We start from the raw sequence: 16,252 nt of genomic DNA on the forward strand, positions 1-16,252 counted from the left end.
CAGTAATTTTAAAAGGACATAACAGCTGCTACTTGGCACCCCCGTCCAAGCAATTTTGGTTTTCCCAAGTGGTCAAGCTTCTGCCAACCTGCAATGTTCCCATGCTGTCACATTTTAGCTGCGTTTAAGAATCTGAGTTTCCTTATGGAGAGCGCATTTGTTTTTTACAAGTACAAAAGGCTTAACCAAACAGCAAAGCCCACCAAAAATAATTTCAACTCATAGGCGTTCCTCTCCACGGAAGTCTTTAGTAAAAGGCGAAAGGCTTGTGCGTTATGAAGAGAAACCAGAGTAAGTGCAGCCCACGCTCGAGAGCAGCCGAAATGCCCAGTCTTCCCAGTCCCAACCCTCGCGGTGATTCTCACTTGGTGTGCCGCTTTCCAAATCCAAGGCCTGGCCTATTGCCACACTGTCACAGGGCCAATATTTTGTCCTTGCTGTTTTTCCGCCAATAAATAGTGCAAATCTTGCTACACTTTTGTATGGCTTTATCTTGCCAAGTATTATAACAACGTTTTGATACCAGGAACCCAACGAGGTCATTCAGGTTTTGCGACAACTTCTGACGGTAAAATCTGCCAGCCATGTCTCTTCAGGTCCATTGACAGTTTGAGCAACGGGCAGCTCCACGTGCATCGTCAATTGTTTTTCCACAAGACAGAAGATGGGTGCACCGTTCCCAGCGACGCTGCAATACCGGGTCGATGCGTGGAGTGAATGGAGCAAGCCCCTTTTTCAACTCCCATTGCTAAAAATCCATTTAATATGTTGTCCCCTGATAGAGGACATATCAGATATTAAACTGATAAGAACAGATACTACACTTGATCTTAGCCAAAAGGCCGAGAAGCGATGACCACCACCTCTTTGCTGTCCGATGCGACCTCCCCGGACGGTTCTCAGTTGTCACGGTCCAGTAATTTTAAAAGGACATAACAGCTGCTACTTGGCACCCCCGTCCAAGCAATTTTGGTTTTCCCAAGTGGTCAAGCTTCTGCCAACCTGCAATGTTCCCATGCTGTCACATTTTAGCTGCGTTTAAGAATCTGAGTTTCCTTATGGAGAGCGCATTTGTTTTTTACAAGTACAAAAGGCTTAACCAAACAGCAAAGCCCACCAAAAATAATTTCAACTCATAGGCGTTCCTCTCCACGGAAGTCTTTAGTAAAAGGCGAAAGGCTTGTGCGTTATGAAGAGAAACCAGAGTAAGTGCAGCCCACGCTCGAGAGCAGCCGAAATGCCCAGTCTTCCCAGTCCCAACCCTCGCGGTGATTCTCACTTGGTGTGCCGCTTTCCAAATCCAAGGCCTGGCCTATTGCCACACTGTCACAGGGCCAATATTTTGTCCTTGCTGTTTTTCCGCCAATAAATAGTGCAAATCTTGCTACACTTTTGTATGGCTTTATCTTGCCAAGTATTATAACAACGTTTTGATACCAGGAACCCAACGAGGTCATTCAGGTTTTGCGACAACTTCTGACGGTAAAATCTGCCAGCCATGTCTCTTCAGGTCCATTGACAGTTTGAGCAACGGGCAGCTCCACGTGCATCGTCAATTGTTTTTCCACAAGACAGAAGATGGGTGCACCGTTCCCAGCGACGCTGCAATACCGGGTCGATGCGTGGAGTGAATGGAGCAAGCCCCTTTTTCAACTCCCATTGCTAAAAATCCATTTAATATGTTGTCCCCTGATAGAGGACATATCAGATATTAAACTGATAAGAACAGATTTTTTTTTTTTGAAAAGAATTTATTGACACTCATTTCATACTTTTGTCATTTAACATGTCACATGAAAGTTACCTTTTAAAATACAACAAGTCAATAAATAAACCATAAGACATCCAAAACAACCTTCAAGAGATGCGTTATACATAAATAATCCATAAAACATCCAAAACAATTGCTTTAAAAATGCATTACAGATAACATTGTCATAGATTAAAAGGTATAAAAGGTTTTCAATGTAAATGAGTGTCTATGTTAAAAACTCCTCAGCAGGGAGCGCATATGTTATGAATAAAAAGTCCACTGTTGTGCAGGAGTGGGGTGAGTCCCTACCAAGTGGGAACTCATTCCGCTCCCCCAAACAGATTTGGTCTCTCGGGATCCTGTCGAGGTGCTCAGAGGAGACCCTCACCCTGTAGCTCCTTCCCACCGACCTCACCCGGAGGGTCAGGCCGCCGCTGCTTTGAACTTGTACTGTGTGGCTCCGGCTCCTTCGTCCGAATGGGCACAGAGGCGATTCTTCTTTGAGGCTGTGTCCTAGGCCCGCCGCCTGCAGCTCCGGCCATTCGGACCGTCGCTGCGGCCATCCGGATCACAGCCTCGGGGGGGATCTGCATGTGCTTCCTTACCAGCAAGTTTCTGGAGGTCCATATGGCGTCTTTGATGGCGGCTAGGGTGAGCCACTGTTTGGCAAATGTTCGTGCTGGTATCTGTTTTCCTTGGCTCACCCCGTACAGCACCAGCTGTGGTGTAAGGACCTCCCTTGCTGGCAAGTACGGGAATTGCAAGGAGCCGGCCATTGCCCACTGTTCTACGGCAGCGCTGCACTCCCAGAGCAGGTGCCTCACCGACTCAGGCGCGCCACAACCTGGTCGGGGGCAAGTTGCGTGCGCCGACATGCCCCGGGAGTGCATTACGGACCTGACCGGGAGGATCTCGTGAGCCACCATCCATGACAGGTCCCGGAGTCTGTTTGGAAGAGCGGGATGGTTTACGTTGCGCCAAACTGTTGAGGGCTCGCCCAATGCGAGCCCGCGCACTGGACTCACTGGTTCCCGCTCCTGCACAACAGAAATGAGAGAGCGGTGAGTAGTTAAAACCTGCAACTCCTCCTGCTCAAGGTTAAAATGCCTTAAAAATGACTGGATAAAAGCGTAAGCTGGTGGCAGGTTAAAAGACACTGGAACTCTGAGGTCTGTGGGTAAAATCTTGATTTTCCTGAGGTACGACCCCATCCAGAACCTTGTCATCGCTGCGGTCTTGGGGTTACTGGATGGGGCTGTGGCGGATAAAATGTGCAGGGCGGTGTATCTGCTCCCTAAAAACAAGTACAGGTCAGGCACTCCTTTTCCTCCTTCCTCCTTTGGCTTCTTCATCACGCTTCGTTTCAGTCTTTCCCACTTGGAGCCCCACAAGAAATAAAAGATGGCTCGTTCCAGGTCTAAAATCGTTCTCCTAGGCGGGATAAAAACAGAACTGATTAGTAAAAGCAAAGGTAAAATCACTGCTTTAATGATTAAAACCTTTCCTTCTAAAGTCAGTCCTCTAAGTGTCCAGTATCCTAGTCTCTGTCTGACTTTCCCTACCTTGTCTGCCCAATTTGTTTTCCCTTCCCCCTCCCTATCAAACTTGATCCCAAGTATTTTTTGGTCGGTCCGGGTCACAGTCAGGGGGAGTCCTGTCGTCTCAGTCGCCTTCCATGGTCCATAAAATGGGCTTGGGTCTTGCTTCGGTTGAGCTTCGACCCAGAGGCCTGTCCGAACCAGTCAGTCAAGTCCAGCGTCCTGTTGACAGATAAAAGGTCAGTGCATAAAATGTTGATGTCGTCCATATATAAAATGCATTTTGTCTCGAGTCCCCCGCTCCCTGGGACTCTTACCCCATGGATTCGTTGGTCCTTCTCAAGATCTGTGCCATCGGTTCTATTGAGAGGACGTAAAGGAGGGCAGATAACGGACAACCCTGACGGACACCGCAGTTTATATCCACTGCTGCTGTCAGATGCCCGTTAACAATGAATTTGCTGTTGATCCCCCGGTACAGCAGTCCCACCCAGGCTATAAACCTTCTTGGGAACCCCATTTTTTGCAGTACCTGAAAGAGGTACTGGTGCGAGACCCGATCAAAGGCTTTCTCAAAATCTAAATTCAGGACTACTAGCCGAATGTTTCTGTCTCTCGCATAACAGATGGTGTCTCGGATCAGTACGAGGCTGTCGGTGATCTTCCTCCCCGGGACGGCACAGGCTTGATCCGGGTGAATCAGCTCTCCTAAAAACAGGGACATACGTGAAGCTAATAATTTGCTAAAAAGTTTACAGTCGACATTTAAAAGTGTGATGGGTCTCCAGTTTTTCAAGTCTGTCTTGTCTCTGTCTTTATGTAAAAGCGTCACTATCCCTACTCTAAAACTGTCAGGAAGTCGGTCCAGTTGTTCAAAATCCATAAAAACAACAAGCAAGTCTGGTGCTAAAATGTCCCAAAATGTCAAGTAAAATTCCAAGGGAAGCCCGTCTTCTCCTGGTGACTTCCCTTTCTTAAAAGTTTTTACACAGTTGTTTAGTTCAATCATGGTAAAATCTTGAGTTAAGAGCACATTGTCATTTTTTGCTTGTTCAATTGATTTTAAAACTTCGGTCATGGTGTCCTTATTAACTGCTTTTTCCGTGTACAGTTCACGGTAAAAGTCTTCGACAGTTTCTTTAATTTCCTCTGTTGTGTTAGCTATGCACCCGTTTTCTTTTTTAAGTCTTAACATGCCCCCCCCTTTATTTATGATTTTCTTAAAAAAATATCTTGTGCACTTCTCTCCTTCCTCTATTTCCCTCTCCTTGCTTCTTAGTATGACACCTTTGCTTTTAATTTCTGCTAAAACCGACATCTCTGTTTTAATTTGTTTTATTTCCTCATTAAAATCCATTCCCTGTTGGATTAATTTAAAATACCTCTGAAGTCGTTTCTGCAGTCCCATCATGCGTCTGTTGTCCCTATCTTTTTTCCTCTTACCTGCCTGTCTGTAAAAAGTCTTAGTCTTCCCCTTCACCATTTCCCACCACTGTGCGCGTGTATCGTAAAAGTCTTGAAGGGTCTGCCATTCTTTGTATTGCTCCCTGTACTGCCTATCTAGCTCCCTGTCTTCTAACAGGGAGCAATTGAGCTTCCACAGACCGCTTCCTGCCGTCACACCGGAAGAGAGTGAAAGGGTGCAGGAAAGCATTGCGTGATCGGAAAAGAAAACAGGTACTAATCTAGCATCGGTTGGTGGGCAGTCACGTGATAAAATGTAGTCTATGCGAGAGGCTTGGGTGCCGTCACTACTGAACCAGGTGAAGCCCTCCTCTCTGGGATGCATGGTTTTAAAACAGTCCACAAGTTTAAAATCGCTACATATACTTTGTAATAAAAGTGAAGTCTTGTCTGCTTTAAAATCATCCCCTGTTCTTCTCCTGTCGTTCTTGCTTAAAATACAATTAAAATCCCCCCCTACGACTAAAGGTAGCCTACCTAGCATGTGGGGCTGCAGGTCTTCTAAAAGGTCATACCTGTCATTCTTGTCATTAAAGCCATAAATATTTAAGACTTTAAAATCCCTCCCCATAAAAGTCAGGTGTGTTAAAAGTGCCCGACCATCTCTCACCACAGTGCTGCCCTTTACCAAGACTAGAGGGTTTTTTATTAAAATGGCCACTCCATCACTCTTGTTTTCATTTGACCCGCTCCATAGTGACGTTTGTGGCCATAACTCCTCCCATTCCCTGTAGTGCTTTAAAAATGGAAGGCCACATTCCTGTAATAAAAACACATCTGACTTAAAAGAGTTAAGAAAGGATAAAACCGTCTGGGCTCTAACTCTCGACTTGACGCTTCTCACATTGATAGTTGAGAAGGTGAGTGCCATGAGTATGGTTAAGAATAACAAGTATGACATCTTAAAGACAGAAAGGGAGGGACTTCAAATATTTAAAACAACAATTATTGAATTTCTTGTGAATGGAGCTCTTCCTTCATTCTCACAGGTGAGAGAGGACGGGGTTGAACTCCATTTCCCTTTCGGACTCTGGGAGTTGGCCTCTGACGCAGGGTTGCGTTGAGCTTAGAGACCTTAGGGGTTGATTGCAGAGCTATGCTTAGGAATGAGACTTCATTGGGTGAATCGGAGGGGAAGACTCTGGGCCCCTCCACAGATGAACTGTCTGAGTCAGTCCCAGCTCTTCCCCTCTTTTCCGAGACTCCAGGAGACTCAGAAGACAATTCTGAAATTAGCCTCTTGCCTGGCTGGGCATTGGGGAGGGGGACATCCTCACTATCACCCTGTGACTGGTCAGTTTCCTGTTCTGAGCCAGCCACTGGGCTAGCTCCGCCTTCTGCCTGCATTGCCACCACTTCCTCCCTGTTCACCACTGGTGGGGCAATTGCAGGCCCCTCCCCTTCTCCCGCCTCCCCTGATCCTTCTCCTCCAATCACAGGATTTGGCGGGAGATTTGAATTTTCCAGCCCAAACAGCTCTCCAAACAATTCACCTTGTCCGCCATTTTGTTCATTTTCTGTTCTTTTTGCTGCAGTCTTTAATTTGTTGGCAAATGACTTTGGGCAATCTCTGAAGAGGTGGTTTGTTTCTCCACAAAGATTGCACTTCCTGCCATTGGTGCATTCCATGAAGGTATGCCCAATTTCTCTACATTTGCCACAAATAATCTGCTGGCACGCTTCTGCCAGGTGCCCATTCTCACCACACTTGCGGCAGAGTTTGGGCTGGCCCTGGTAGTGGATGTAGCCCCTGTTGTTTCCCAGAACTATCATGGATGGCAGATGTTTCAGGCCTTGGAAGCCTTGGGGGTCCTGCCATTGTTGGATGGGGACCCTCCAAGCGCAATTCCAAATGCCATCCTCATCTCTCACCTTGGTAGCCTGGCCTTTCACAGTGCAAAATCTGCCCAGCCATAAACAAATGTCATCTGCATTCACAGTTTCATTGAACATTCTGACAATTACAGTTTTAGCTGCATTGTCAGTCAGTTTCTCAACATTAAATGCAGAAAACTGGGGTTTTGCATTTTCAAAACGAATCCAGAATTCTCTCAACAAGGCAGCGGAACAAAAGCTTATATCAAAACCTTTATTAAAAGGTAAAGTCAAGATACAGTTTACATCTTCTGGGGGAATTTCAAGATTTTCTGGACTAGCCTCCTGGAGAAGTCAAGCCTTGATATCACAAGGGGTTCATTTTCTTTAAAGTAAAACGGACACTGTGGTGCCTCCGCATGCCGGCATGGTTGGCCGACATGGCGGAGGCAACACAAAATAAAAGGGATAAAAGAAGCTAAAACCCCTAAAACCGTCTAAAAAAGCAACAAGGAAGCTAAAAATAAGATAAAACACTGATCTAAAAAGCAAAATGAAACCTTAATAAATACTAAAACTAAAACTAAAACACTTACCTTTCTTGTTTGGTCTGGTCGATGTTGTATCCCAGAGTAGTAAGCAGTCCTCTGGACCAATGAATTCCAAGTGAAAGTATCTCAACTACAAACAAGTTGAAATTTACTCACAAGAATGGTTTGATTAACCTCCAAAAACCTGGTTAAAAACTAGGCCACAAACAGGCAAAAATTTTCTCCAGAAATAAGAGGCGATCGCAGTCTTAGCCAAAAGGCCGAGAAGCGATGACCACCACCTCTTTGCTGTCCGATGCGACCTCCCCGGACGGTTCTCAGTTGTCACGGTCCAGTAATTTTAAAAGGACATAACAGCTGCTACTTGGCACCCCCGTCCAAGCAATTTTGGTTTTCCCAAGTGGTCAAGCTTCTGCCAACCTGCAATGTTCCCATGCTGTCACATTTTAGCTGCGTTTAAGAATCTGAGTTTCCTTATGGAGAGCGCATTTGTTTTTTACAAGTACAAAAGGCTTAACCAAACAGCAAAGCCCACCAAAAATAATTTCAACTCATAGGCGTTCCTCTCCACGGAAGTCTTTAGTAAAAGGCGAAAGGCTTGTGCGTTATGAAGAGAAACCAGAGTAAGTGCAGCCCACGCTCGAGAGCAGCCGAAATGCCCAGTCTTCCCAGTCCCAACCCTCGCGGTGATTCTCACTTGGTGTGCCGCTTTCCAAATCCAAGGCCTGGCCTATTGCCACACTGTCACAGGGCCAATATTTTGTCCTTGCTGTTTTTCCGCCAATAAATAGTGCAAATCTTGCTACACTTTTGTATGGCTTTATCTTGCCAAGTATTATAACAACGTTTTGATACCAGGAACCCAACGAGGTCATTCAGGTTTTGCGACAACTTCTGACGGTAAAATCTGCCAGCCATGTCTCTTCAGGTCCATTGACAGTTTGAGCAACGGGCAGCTCCACGTGCATCGTCAATTGTTTTTCCACAAGACAGAAGATGGGTGCACCGTTCCCAGCGACGCTGCAATACCGGGTCGATGCGTGGAGTGAATGGAGCAAGCCCCTTTTTCAACTCCCATTGCTAAAAATCCATTTAATATGTTGTCCCCTGATAGAGGACATATCAGATATTAAACTGATAAGAACAGATACTACACTTGATCTTAGCCAAAAGGCCGAGAAGCGATGACCACCACCTCTTTGCTGTCCGATGCGACCTCCCCGGACGGTTCTCAGTTGTCACGGTCCAGTAATTTTAAAAGGACATAACAGCTGCTACTTGGCACCCCCGTCCAAGCAATTTTGGTTTTCCCAAGTGGTCAAGCTTCTGCCAACCTGCAATGTTCCCATGCTGTCACATTTTAGCTGCGTTTAAGAATCTGAGTTTCCTTATGGAGAGCGCATTTGTTTTTTACAAGTACAAAAGGCTTAACCAAACAGCAAAGCCCACCAAAAATAATTTCAACTCATAGGCGTTCCTCTCCACGGAAGTCTTTAGTAAAAGGCGAAAGGCTTGTGCGTTATGAAGAGAAACCAGAGTAAGTGCAGCCCACGCTCGAGAGCAGCCGAAATGCCCAGTCTTCCCAGTCCCAACCCTCGCGGTGATTCTCACTTGGTGTGCCGCTTTCCAAATCCAAGGCCTGGCCTATTGCCACACTGTCACAGGGCCAATATTTTGTCCTTGCTGTTTTTCCGCCAATAAATAGTGCAAATCTTGCTACACTTTTGTATGGCTTTATCTTGCCAAGTATTATAACAACGTTTTGATACCAGGAACCCAACGAGGTCATTCAGGTTTTGCGACAACTTCTGACGGTAAAATCTGCCAGCCATGTCTCTTCAGGTCCATTGACAGTTTGAGCAACGGGCAGCTCCACGTGCATCGTCAATTGTTTTTCCACAAGACAGAAGATGGGTGCACCGTTCCCAGCGACGCTGCAATACCGGGTCGATGCGTGGAGTGAATGGAGCAAGCCCCTTTTTCAACTCCCATTGCTAAAAATCCATTTAATATGTTGTCCCCTGATAGAGGACATATCAGATATTAAACTGATAAGAACAGATACTACACTTGATCTTAGCCAAAAGGCCGAGAAGCGATGACCACCACCTCTTTGCTGTCCGATGCGACCTCCCCGGACGGTTCTCAGTTGTCACGGTCCAGTAATTTTAAAAGGACATAACAGCTGCTACTTGGCACCCCCGTCCAAGCAATTTTGGTTTTCCCAAGTGGTCAAGCTTCTGCCAACCTGCAATGTTCCCATGCTGTCACATTTTAGCTGCGTTTAAGAATCTGAGTTTCCTTATGGAGAGCGCATTTGTTTTTTACAAGTACAAAAGGCTTAACCAAACAGCAAAGCCCACCAAAAATAATTTCAACTCATAGGCGTTCCTCTCCACGGAAGTCTTTAGTAAAAGGCGAAAGGCTTGTGCGTTATGAAGAGAAACCAGAGTAAGTGCAGCCCACGCTCGAGAGCAGCCGAAATGCCCAGTCTTCCCAGTCCCAACCCTCGCGGTGATTCTCACTTGGTGTGCCGCTTTCCAAATCCAAGGCCTGGCCTATTGCCACACTGTCACAGGGCCAATATTTTGTCCTTGCTGTTTTTCCGCCAATAAATAGTGCAAATCTTGCTACACTTTTGTATGGCTTTATCTTGCCAAGTATTATAACAACGTTTTGATACCAGGAACCCAACGAGGTCATTCAGGTTTTGCGACAACTTCTGACGGTAAAATCTGCCAGCCATGTCTCTTCAGGTCCATTGACAGTTTGAGCAACGGGCAGCTCCACGTGCATCGTCAATTGTTTTTCCACAAGACAGAAGATGGGTGCACCGTTCCCAGCGACGCTGCAATACCGGGTCGATGCGTGGAGTGAATGGAGCAAGCCCCTTTTTCAACTCCCATTGCTAAAAATCCATTTAATATGTTGTCCCCTGATAGAGGACATATCAGATATTAAACTGATAAGAACAGATACTACACTTGATCTTAGCCAAAAGGCCGAGAAGCGATGACCACCACCTCTTTGCTGTCCGATGCGACCTCCCCGGACGGTTCTCAGTTGTCACGGTCCAGTAATTTTAAAAGGACATAACAGCTGCTACTTGGCACCCCCGTCCAAGCAATTTTGGTTTTCCCAAGTGGTCAAGCTTCTGCCAACCTGCAATGTTCCCATGCTGTCACATTTTAGCTGCGTTTAAGAATCTGAGTTTCCTTATGGAGAGCGCATTTGTTTTTTACAAGTACAAAAGGCTTAACCAAACAGCAAAGCCCACCAAAAATAATTTCAACTCATAGGCGTTCCTCTCCACGGAAGTCTTTAGTAAAAGGCGAAAGGCTTGTGCGTTATGAAGAGAAACCAGAGTAAGTGCAGCCCACGCTCGAGAGCAGCCGAAATGCCCAGTCTTCCCAGTCCCAACCCTCGCGGTGATTCTCACTTGGTGTGCCGCTTTCCAAATCCAAGGCCTGGCCTATTGCCACACTGTCACAGGGCCAATATTTTGTCCTTGCTGTTTTTCCGCCAATAAATAGTGCAAATCTTGCTACACTTTTGTATGGCTTTATCTTGCCAAGTATTATAACAACGTTTTGATACCAGGAACCCAACGAGGTCATTCAGGTTTTGCGACAACTTCTGACGGTAAAATCTGCCAGCCATGTCTCTTCAGGTCCATTGACAGTTTGAGCAACGGGCAGCTCCACGTGCATCGTCAATTGTTTTTCCACAAGACAGAAGATGGGTGCACCGTTCCCAGCGACGCTGCAATACCGGGTCGATGCGTGGAGTGAATGGAGCAAGCCCCTTTTTCAACTCCCATTGCTAAAAATCCATTTAATATGTTGTCCCCTGATAGAGGACATATCAGATATTAAACTGATAAGAACAGATACTACACTTGATCTTAGCCAAAAGGCCGAGAAGCGATGACCACCACCTCTTTGCTGTCCGATGCGACCTCCCCGGACGGTTCTCAGTTGTCACGGTCCAGTAATTTTAAAAGGACATAACAGCTGCTACTTGGCACCCCCGTCCAAGCAATTTTGGTTTTCCCAAGTGGTCAAGCTTCTGCCAACCTGCAATGTTCCCATGCTGTCACATTTTAGCTGCGTTTAAGAATCTGAGTTTCCTTATGGAGAGCGCATTTGTTTTTTACAAGTACAAAAGGCTTAACCAAACAGCAAAGCCCACCAAAAATAATTTCAACTCATAGGCGTTCCTCTCCACGGAAGTCTTTAGTAAAAGGCGAAAGGCTTGTGCGTTATGAAGAGAAACCAGAGTAAGTGCAGCCCACGCTCGAGAGCAGCCGAAATGCCCAGTCTTCCCAGTCCCAACCCTCGCGGTGATTCTCACTTGGTGTGCCGCTTTCCAAATCCAAGGCCTGGCCTATTGCCACACTGTCACAGGGCCAATATTTTGTCCTTGCTGTTTTTCCGCCAATAAATAGTGCAAATCTTGCTACACTTTTGTATGGCTTTATCTTGCCAAGTATTATAACAACGTTTTGATACCAGGAACCCAACGAGGTCATTCAGGTTTTGCGACAACTTCTGACGGTAAAATCTGCCAGCCATGTCTCTTCAGGTCCATTGACAGTTTGAGCAACGGGCAGCTCCACGTGCATCGTCAATTGTTTTTCCACAAGACAGAAGATGGGTGCACCGTTCCCAGCGACGCTGCAATACCGGGTCGATGCGTGGAGTGAATGGAGCAAGCCCCTTTTTCAACTCCCATTGCTAAAAATCCATTTAATATGTTGTCCCCTGATAGAGGACATATCAGATATTAAACTGATAAGAACAGATACTACACTTGATCTTAGCCAAAAGGCCGAGAAGCGATGACCACCACCTCTTTGCTGTCCGATGCGACCTCCCCGGACGGTTCTCAGTTGTCACGGTCCAGTAATTTTAAAAGGACATAACAGCTGCTACTTGGCACCCCCGTCCAAGCAATTTTGGTTTTCCCAAGTGGTCAAGCTTCTGCCAACCTGCAATGTTCCCATGCTGTCACATTTTAGCTGCGTTTAAGAATCTGAGTTTCCTTATGGAGAGCGCATTTGTTTTTTACAAGTACAAAAGGCTTAACCAAACAGCAAAGCCCACCAAAAATAATTTCAACTCATAGGCGTTCCTCTCCACGGAAGTCTTTAGTAAAAGGCGAAAGGCTTGTGCGTTATGAAGAGAAACCAGAGTAAGTGCAGCCCACGCTCGAGAGCAGCCGAAATGCCCAGTCTTCCCAGTCCCAACCCTCGCGGTGATTCTCACTTGGTGTGCCGCTTTCCAAATCCAAGGCCTGGCCTATTGCCACACTGTCACAGGGCCAATATTTTGTCCTTGCTGTTTTTCCGCCAATAAATAGTGCAAATCTTGCTACACTTTTGTATGGCTTTATCTTGCCAAGTATTATAACAACGTTTTGATACCAGGAACCCAACGAGGTCATTCAGGTTTTGCGACAACTTCTGACGGTAAAATCTGCCAGCCATGTCTCTTCAGGTCCATTGACAGTTTGAGCAACGGGCAGCTCCACGTGCATCGTCAATTGTTTTTCCACAAGACAGAAGATGGGTGCACCGTTCCCAGCGACGCTGCAATACCGGGTCGATGCGTGGAGTGAATGGAGCAAGCCCCTTTTTCAACTCCCATTGCTAAAAATCCATTTAATATGTTGTCCCCTGATAGAGGACATATCAGATATTAAACTGATAAGAACAGATACTACACTTGATCTTAGCCAAAAGGCCGAGAAGCGATGACCACCACCTCTTTGCTGTCCGATGCGACCTCCCCGGACGGTTCTCAGTTGTCACGGTCCAGTAATTTTAAAAGGACATAACAGCTGCTACTTGGCACCCCCGTCCAAGCAATTTTGGTTTTCCCAAGTGGTCAAGCTTCTGCCAACCTGCAATGTTCCCATGCTGTCACATTTTAGCTGCGTTTAAGAATCTGAGTTTCCTTATGGAGAGCGCATTTGTTTTTTACAAGTACAAAAGGCTTAACCAAACAGCAAAGCCCACCAAAAATAATTTCAACTCATAGGCGTTCCTCTCCACGGAAGTCTTTAGTAAAAGGCGAAAGGCTTGTGCGTTATGAAGAGAAACCAGAGTAAGTGCAGCCCACGCTCGAGAGCAGCCGAAATGCCCAGTCTTCCCAGTCCCAACCCTCGCGGTGATTCTCACTTGGTGTGCCGCTTTCCAAATCCAAGGCCTGGCCTATTGCCACACTGTCACAGGGCCAATATTTTGTCCTTGCTGTTTTTCCGCCAATAAATAGTGCAAATCTTGCTACACTTTTGTATGGCTTTATCTTGCCAAGTATTATAACAACGTTTTGATACCAGGAACCCAACGAGGTCATTCAGGTTTTGCGACAACTTCTGACGGTAAAATCTGCCAGCCATGTCTCTTCAGGTCCATTGACAGTTTGAGCAACGGGCAGCTCCACGTGCATCGTCAATTGTTTTTCCACAAGACAGAAGATGGGTGCACCGTTCCCAGCGACGCTGCAATACCGGGTCGATGCGTGGAGTGAATGGAGCAAGCCCCTTTTTCAACTCCCATTGCTAAAAATCCATTTAATATGTTGTCCCCTGATAGAGGACATATCAGATATTAAACTGATAAGAACAGATACTACACTTGATCTTAGCCAAAAGGCCGAGAAGCGATGACCACCACCTCTTTGCTGTCCGATGCGACCTCCCCGGACGGTTCTCAGTTGTCACGGTCCAGTAATTTTAAAAGGACATAACAGCTGCTACTTGGCACCCCCGTCCAAGCAATTTTGGTTTTCCCAAGTGGTCAAGCTTCTGCCAACCTGCAATGTTCCCATGCTGTCACATTTTAGCTGCGTTTAAGAATCTGAGTTTCCTTATGGAGAGCGCATTTGTTTTTTACAAGTACAAAAGGCTTAACCAAACAGCAAAGCCCACCAAAAATAATTTCAACTCATAGGCGTTCCTCTCCACGGAAGTCTTTAGTAAAAGGCGAAAGGCTTGTGCGTTATGAAGAGAAACCAGAGTAAGTGCAGCCCACGCTCGAGAGCAGCCGAAATGCCCAGTCTTCCCAGTCCCAACCCTCGCGGTGATTCTCACTTGGTGTGCCGCTTTCCAAATCCAAGGCCTGGCCTATTGCCACACTGTCACAGGGCCAATATTTTGTCCTTGCTGTTTTTCCGCCAATAAATAGTGCAAATCTTGCTACACTTTTGTATGGCTTTATCTTGCCAAGTATTATAACAACGTTTTGATACCAGGAACCCAACGAGGTCATTCAGGTTTTGCGACAACTTCTGACGGTAAAATCTGCCAGCCATGTCTCTTCAGGTCCATTGACAGTTTGAGCAACGGGCAGCTCCACGTGCATCGTCAATTGTTTTTCCACAAGACAGAAGATGGGTGCACCGTTCCCAGCGACGCTGCAATACCGGGTCGATGCGTGGAGTGAATGGAGCAAGCCCCTTTTTCAACTCCCATTGCTAAAAATCCATTTAATATGTTGTCCCCTGATAGAGGACATATCAGATATTAAACTGATAAGAACAGATACTACACTTGATCTTAGCCAAAAGGCCGAGAAGCGATGACCACCACCTCTTTGCTGTCCGATGCGACCTCCCCGGACGGTTCTCAGTTGTCACGGTCCAGTAATTTTAAAAGGACATAACAGCTGCTACTTGGCACCCCCGTCCAAGCAATTTTGGTTTTCCCAAGTGGTCAAGCTTCTGCCAACCTGCAATGTTCCCATGCTGTCACATTTTAGCTGCGTTTAAGAATCTGAGTTTCCTTATGGAGAGCGCATTTGTTTTTTACAAGTACAAAAGGCTTAACCAAACAGCAAAGCCCACCAAAAATAATTTCAACTCATAGGCGTTCCTCTCCACGGAAGTCTTTAGTAAAAGGCGAAAGGCTTGTGCGTTATGAAGAGAAACCAGAGTAAGTGCAGCCCACGCTCGAGAGCAGCCGAAATGCCCAGTCTTCCCAGTCCCAACCCTCGCGGTGATTCTCACTTGGTGTGCCGCTTTCCAAATCCAAGGCCTGGCCTATTGCCACACTGTCACAGGGCCAATATTTTGTCCTTGCTGTTTTTCCGCCAATAAATAGTGCAAATCTTGCTACACTTTTGTATGGCTTTATCTTGCCAAGTATTATAACAACGTTTTGATACCAGGAACCCAACGAGGTCATTCAGGTTTTGCGACAACTTCTGACGGTAAAATCTGCCAGCCATGTCTCTTCAGGTCCATTGACAGTTTGAGCAACGGGCAGCTCCACGTGCATCGTCAATTGTTTTTCCACAAGACAGAAGATGGGTGCACCGTTCCCAGCGACGCTGCAATACCGGGTCGATGCGTGGAGTGAATGGAGCAAGCCCCTTTTTCAACTCCCATTGCTAAAAATCCATTTAATATGTTGTCCCCTGATAGAGGACATATCAGATATTAAACTGATAAGAACAGATACTACACTTGATCTTAGCCAAAAGGCCGAGAAGCGATGACCACCACCTCTTTGCTGTCCGATGCGACCTCCCCGGACGGTTCTCAGTTGTCACGGTCCAGTAATTTTAAAAGGACATAACAGCTGCTACTTGGCACCCCCGTCCAAGCAATTTTGGTTTTCCCAAGTGGTCAAGCTTCTGCCAACCTGCAATGTTCCCATGCTGTCACATTTTAGCTGCGTTTAAGAATCTGAGTTTCCTTATGGAGAGCATTTGTTTTTTACAAGTACAAAAGGCTTAACCAAACAGCAAAGCCCACCAAAAATAATTTCAACTCATAGGCGTTCCTCTCCACGGAAGTCTTTAGTAAAAGGCGAAAGGCTTGTGCGTTATGAAGAGAAACCAGAGTAAGTGCAGCCCACGCTCGAGAGCAGCCGAAATGCCCAGTCTTCCCAGTCCCAACCCTCGCGGTGATTCTCACTTGGTGTGCCGCTTTCCAAATCCAAGGCCTGGCCTATTGCCACACTGTCACAGGGCCAATATTTTGTCCTTGCTGTTTTTCCGCCAATAAATAGTGCAAATCTTGCTACACTTTTGTATGGCTTTATCTTGCCAAGTATTATAACAACGTTTTGATACCAGGAACCCAACGAGGTCATTCAGGTTTTGCGACAACTTCTGACGGTAAAAT

The 16,252-nt window shown here is 46.2% G+C and overlaps 22 non-coding genes and 1 pseudogene across 22 annotated transcripts; all 23 read right to left on the reverse strand.

Moving 5' to 3' along the window:
- Nucleotides 1–178: 178 nt before the first annotated feature.
- Nucleotides 179–295, reverse strand: LOC116680676 (U5 spliceosomal RNA). Its single transcript, XR_004329818.1, has one exon. It is a non-coding gene; the product is annotated as a U5 spliceosomal RNA (small nuclear RNA).
- A 368-nt stretch (nt 296–663) lies between these two features.
- LOC116680726 (U2 spliceosomal RNA) lies at nt 664–854 on the reverse strand. Its single transcript, XR_004329866.1, has one exon. It is a non-coding gene; the product is annotated as a U2 spliceosomal RNA (small nuclear RNA).
- A 238-nt stretch (nt 855–1,092) lies between these two features.
- LOC116680677 (U5 spliceosomal RNA) lies at nt 1,093–1,209 on the reverse strand. Its single transcript, XR_004329819.1, has one exon. It is a non-coding gene; the product is annotated as a U5 spliceosomal RNA (small nuclear RNA).
- A 368-nt stretch (nt 1,210–1,577) lies between these two features.
- On the reverse strand, nt 1,578–1,752 carry LOC116680661 (uncharacterized; annotated as a pseudogene).
- A 5,879-nt stretch (nt 1,753–7,631) lies between these two features.
- Nucleotides 7,632–7,748, reverse strand: LOC116680678 (U5 spliceosomal RNA). Its single transcript, XR_004329820.1, has one exon. It is a non-coding gene; the product is annotated as a U5 spliceosomal RNA (small nuclear RNA).
- Nucleotides 7,749–8,116: 368 nt separating this feature from the next.
- On the reverse strand, nt 8,117–8,307 carry LOC116680728 (U2 spliceosomal RNA). The gene has a single exon (XR_004329867.1). It is a non-coding gene; the product is annotated as a U2 spliceosomal RNA (small nuclear RNA).
- Nucleotides 8,308–8,545: 238 nt separating this feature from the next.
- Nucleotides 8,546–8,662, reverse strand: LOC116680679 (U5 spliceosomal RNA). The gene has a single exon (XR_004329821.1). It is a non-coding gene; the product is annotated as a U5 spliceosomal RNA (small nuclear RNA).
- Nucleotides 8,663–9,030: 368 nt separating this feature from the next.
- Nucleotides 9,031–9,221, reverse strand: LOC116680730 (U2 spliceosomal RNA). Its single transcript, XR_004329869.1, has one exon. It is a non-coding gene; the product is annotated as a U2 spliceosomal RNA (small nuclear RNA).
- Nucleotides 9,222–9,459: 238 nt separating this feature from the next.
- Nucleotides 9,460–9,576, reverse strand: LOC116680680 (U5 spliceosomal RNA). The gene has a single exon (XR_004329822.1). It is a non-coding gene; the product is annotated as a U5 spliceosomal RNA (small nuclear RNA).
- Nucleotides 9,577–9,944: 368 nt separating this feature from the next.
- LOC116680731 (U2 spliceosomal RNA) lies at nt 9,945–10,135 on the reverse strand. The gene has a single exon (XR_004329870.1). It is a non-coding gene; the product is annotated as a U2 spliceosomal RNA (small nuclear RNA).
- Nucleotides 10,136–10,373: 238 nt separating this feature from the next.
- LOC116680681 (U5 spliceosomal RNA) lies at nt 10,374–10,490 on the reverse strand. Its single transcript, XR_004329823.1, has one exon. It is a non-coding gene; the product is annotated as a U5 spliceosomal RNA (small nuclear RNA).
- A 368-nt stretch (nt 10,491–10,858) lies between these two features.
- LOC116680732 (U2 spliceosomal RNA) lies at nt 10,859–11,049 on the reverse strand. Its single transcript, XR_004329871.1, has one exon. It is a non-coding gene; the product is annotated as a U2 spliceosomal RNA (small nuclear RNA).
- A 238-nt stretch (nt 11,050–11,287) lies between these two features.
- LOC116680683 (U5 spliceosomal RNA) lies at nt 11,288–11,404 on the reverse strand. Its single transcript, XR_004329825.1, has one exon. It is a non-coding gene; the product is annotated as a U5 spliceosomal RNA (small nuclear RNA).
- Nucleotides 11,405–11,772: 368 nt separating this feature from the next.
- On the reverse strand, nt 11,773–11,963 carry LOC116680733 (U2 spliceosomal RNA). The gene has a single exon (XR_004329872.1). It is a non-coding gene; the product is annotated as a U2 spliceosomal RNA (small nuclear RNA).
- Nucleotides 11,964–12,201: 238 nt separating this feature from the next.
- LOC116680684 (U5 spliceosomal RNA) lies at nt 12,202–12,318 on the reverse strand. Its single transcript, XR_004329826.1, has one exon. It is a non-coding gene; the product is annotated as a U5 spliceosomal RNA (small nuclear RNA).
- Nucleotides 12,319–12,686: 368 nt separating this feature from the next.
- On the reverse strand, nt 12,687–12,877 carry LOC116680734 (U2 spliceosomal RNA). The gene has a single exon (XR_004329873.1). It is a non-coding gene; the product is annotated as a U2 spliceosomal RNA (small nuclear RNA).
- Nucleotides 12,878–13,115: 238 nt separating this feature from the next.
- On the reverse strand, nt 13,116–13,232 carry LOC116680685 (U5 spliceosomal RNA). The gene has a single exon (XR_004329827.1). It is a non-coding gene; the product is annotated as a U5 spliceosomal RNA (small nuclear RNA).
- A 368-nt stretch (nt 13,233–13,600) lies between these two features.
- LOC116680735 (U2 spliceosomal RNA) lies at nt 13,601–13,791 on the reverse strand. The gene has a single exon (XR_004329874.1). It is a non-coding gene; the product is annotated as a U2 spliceosomal RNA (small nuclear RNA).
- A 238-nt stretch (nt 13,792–14,029) lies between these two features.
- LOC116680686 (U5 spliceosomal RNA) lies at nt 14,030–14,146 on the reverse strand. Its single transcript, XR_004329828.1, has one exon. It is a non-coding gene; the product is annotated as a U5 spliceosomal RNA (small nuclear RNA).
- Nucleotides 14,147–14,514: 368 nt separating this feature from the next.
- LOC116680736 (U2 spliceosomal RNA) lies at nt 14,515–14,705 on the reverse strand. The gene has a single exon (XR_004329875.1). It is a non-coding gene; the product is annotated as a U2 spliceosomal RNA (small nuclear RNA).
- Nucleotides 14,706–14,943: 238 nt separating this feature from the next.
- On the reverse strand, nt 14,944–15,060 carry LOC116680687 (U5 spliceosomal RNA). Its single transcript, XR_004329829.1, has one exon. It is a non-coding gene; the product is annotated as a U5 spliceosomal RNA (small nuclear RNA).
- A 368-nt stretch (nt 15,061–15,428) lies between these two features.
- Nucleotides 15,429–15,619, reverse strand: LOC116680737 (U2 spliceosomal RNA). Its single transcript, XR_004329876.1, has one exon. It is a non-coding gene; the product is annotated as a U2 spliceosomal RNA (small nuclear RNA).
- Nucleotides 15,620–15,855: 236 nt separating this feature from the next.
- Nucleotides 15,856–15,972, reverse strand: LOC116680688 (U5 spliceosomal RNA). Its single transcript, XR_004329830.1, has one exon. It is a non-coding gene; the product is annotated as a U5 spliceosomal RNA (small nuclear RNA).
- Nucleotides 15,973–16,252: the final 280 nt, after the last annotated feature.

Source organism: Etheostoma spectabile, unplaced genomic scaffold (assembly GCF_008692095.1).
Source record: "Etheostoma spectabile isolate EspeVRDwgs_2016 unplaced genomic scaffold, UIUC_Espe_1.0 scaffold00018485, whole genome shotgun sequence".
Classification (NCBI taxonomy): Eukaryota; Metazoa; Chordata; class Actinopteri; order Perciformes; family Percidae; genus Etheostoma; species Etheostoma spectabile.